At 52.9% G+C, this 2,749-nt stretch overlaps 1 non-coding gene across 1 annotated transcript; it reads left to right on the top strand.

Annotated features, from left to right (window-relative positions):
* Positions 1 to 2,267: 2,267 nt before the first annotated feature.
* LOC112204333 (small nucleolar RNA U3) lies at positions 2,268 to 2,483 on the top strand. The gene has a single exon (XR_002937894.1). It is a non-coding gene; the product is annotated as a small nucleolar RNA U3 (small nucleolar RNA).
* The last annotated feature ends 266 nt before the right edge of the window (positions 2,484 to 2,749 follow it).

The raw sequence follows: 2,749 nt of genomic DNA, 5'->3' as shown, positions 1-2,749 counted from the left end.
CAAATGGAACACACCACGGAGGAGTGGGGCTCCCGCACCCCCAGGAGGCCGCCTGCTACCAGGACCAGCGTGCAGGGCACCTCCAAGAAGTGATTTACCGCTGTCCTGAGCAATGCTTCTCAGAACTCCTCATCTGCAGCCGCGGGATTAGCTTATCTCTCAGGGCCACCTGCCCTGCCCTCGGGCCGGGAGGGCTGGCTCAGACATCTCCTTGGCACAGTCAGCCATGGGATATTTCCTCTCCTCCCAGCCGCAGGGGGAGGCGAAGGTGAGCCGGCTTTCCTGCTGGGTTTCACAACTCTCCCTCAGGCCTTTGTTACCAAGCAGGGAGCCTCCCTGGCACCACCAGCCCAGCTGGAGGATGGGCCTGAAGGAGGCCTGCCTGCCTCTGCTCCCCTCCTGGGTGCCTCGATTCCCATGCTGTTTCAAAGATAAGAATTTCCCTGTGGGGGGAAAGATGCCATCCCTGAGATGTGCCCCCCGCTCTGTGTGAGGAGGGAGCTGGACACGGGCCAGGGAGAGCTGTTGACCAGGCGCGCCTCCTCTCCTTGGTCACACCCAAGTGCCCACCCCTCCCTGCCCTATGAAGGAGCTCCTTTCTCCCATGCCCTCTCAAGTGTTTGTCATTGTCGTGTTTGCAGAGACCGCAAAGAGGTTCCAGTTCTCAGGCCAACGCTTCCTCGCTGGAAGTGGCTGCTTGGAACACTGTCTGGAGAACGAGCCGAGGCTGCCGGGCGGCCCACGAGCCCAGGGGACCAGTCGGTCTTGGCGCTGGAGTGAGAGGAGCAGCACGTGGGTTTGAAATCTATGAACTCTGAGGGGAGTGACCACGTGTTCTTTCCAGATCAGATCGTGGTCTGACAATGGGATGGACTGCCTAGAACCCTGACCCTCTTTGGCTGGGCTCTGCTGGAAACAGGCTCTGAGACTAGGATTTGAGTACAAGTGGTTGGTCGGAAGATCATTCTGAGAAGTACAGAGAGAAGTGGGGAAGAGAAACGGGAAGGGAAGGAAGCCAGGCCAGGTGAAGTTGAGGAGCAGGCCACTGTTGTGGACATCTGGGTTCATGGACATCTCTGGGGACATCAGGGGGTTCCAGCCTGTGGGAACCTCTGGGTGATGGTGCCAAATACATCTCAAGGTTTTCCTGCCCAAAGGGTGAGAAAGCTGCGGAGTTTATCTGAGTCCTAGTTATCATTGGCTGAGGGCTGCTCCCGGGGCCAGTTCACCAAGCACAGCCCTGAACCCAGAGAAAGCCTTCAGGCAGTGTCAGGTGCTACAGGCAGAGTGCTGTGGGAGTGGTGAGGAGCGAATAAATGAAAGTAAAGAAATGAAAGCAAAGAAATGAAAGCAAGGCCCTGACGCTATCTGCTCCGGGATGACACCAAGAAATCAGGATTGTGTGGTCTTCAAAGAGCCAGGATATGGTAAGAACCTGATGTCTGTCAGTGGCATAGCCATTCTTTGGAGAAAAACAGCTATGAACACCTGTAACCCTACTGTAGCTGTGGCCCTTGTGCCTGAGCCCAGCAGTACCACAGTATTTTTTAAAGTGTGGCACGGCTGGGTGCAGTGATCACGCCTGTAATCCCAGCACTTTGGGAGGCCGAGGCAGGTGGATCACTTGAGGTCAGGAGTTCAAGACCAGCCTGGCCAACATGGTGAAACACTGTCGCTACTAAAAATACAAAAAGCCGGGCCTGGTGGCATGTGCCTGTAGTCCCAGCTACTGGGGCAGGAAATCAGGCAGGAGAATCGCTTCAACCCAGGAGGCAGAGGCTGCAATGAGCCAAGATCGCACCATTGCACTCCAGCCTGGGCAACAGAGCGAAACTCTGTCTCAAAAAATAAAATAATAAAATAAAATAAAAGGAATCTCTCTCTCTCTTTTTTTTTTTTGGAACATCGAAGGAATCCAATTCACAATCTTGAGCAATCCTCTCTTTATTCCATTTTATCTCCTCCCTACAATCCCTGGAGGTCAAAGAGGACAAATCCAATAAACCCTCTCTCCCATTGCCTTTTTGGATCTATGCCTTTTCCCTTCTGCCTTTTGCCAACTCTTGCTTCTGGAGATTGATGTAAGCCCCTTTCCCGCATCCTCCTCTCATCTTCCTTCCTCTCTGGTCTGGTCTGTGTCCTCCTCAGGTCATTCTCTGTTCCTGCATCACCCAAGTCCTGTCCCTAGTCTAGCGAGATAGACCGGGGGCAGGGCAGTGGTCCATGGATTTGCTCGGCTTCACTCCATGGCTCCGAAGCTGTCCATAGAGACTATACTCTCAGTGACCAGTTCCTGAGTTCATTACTAGAGAAGTTTCTCTGAACGTGTAGAGCACGGGGAGCCAGGAGGGGAAGGTGAGCGTTTTCTCCTGAGCATGAGGTGGCTTTAGGTATTGCTTCATGGCAATTTGGCAACTGCCATGTGCCATTGAAGATGGTTCTTATCTTCCTCTGGAAGAGGAAGAGGACACAGTCTGAGTGGTTCCCATTTATGTTATTTTTTTTTAAGTTGTCAATGGCTCCCCATTGCCTGTTAAACTAAGTACCAAGTCTTGAGCCTACCTGAGAAACTGCACAAAATGGTCCCACATGTTCATTCCAGCATGGCTTCTCCCATACTTGGCCATCGCTGAGTGCTCACTGCATGCTGGCTGTCTGTACTGAGAGAGAAATGGATTATTAGTCCTCATTTCACCAAAGAGGAAACCGAGGCTCAGAAAGGTCGAGTTACTTGCCCAAGATCACTTAG

The sequence above is a fragment of the Pan troglodytes genome, chromosome 7 (genome assembly GCF_028858775.2).
Source record: "Pan troglodytes isolate AG18354 chromosome 7, NHGRI_mPanTro3-v2.0_pri, whole genome shotgun sequence".
Classification (NCBI taxonomy): domain Eukaryota; kingdom Metazoa; phylum Chordata; class Mammalia; order Primates; family Hominidae; genus Pan; species Pan troglodytes.
Note: the sequence above shows the minus strand (reverse complement) of the source record. Positions and strands in the feature narration are given on the sequence as shown.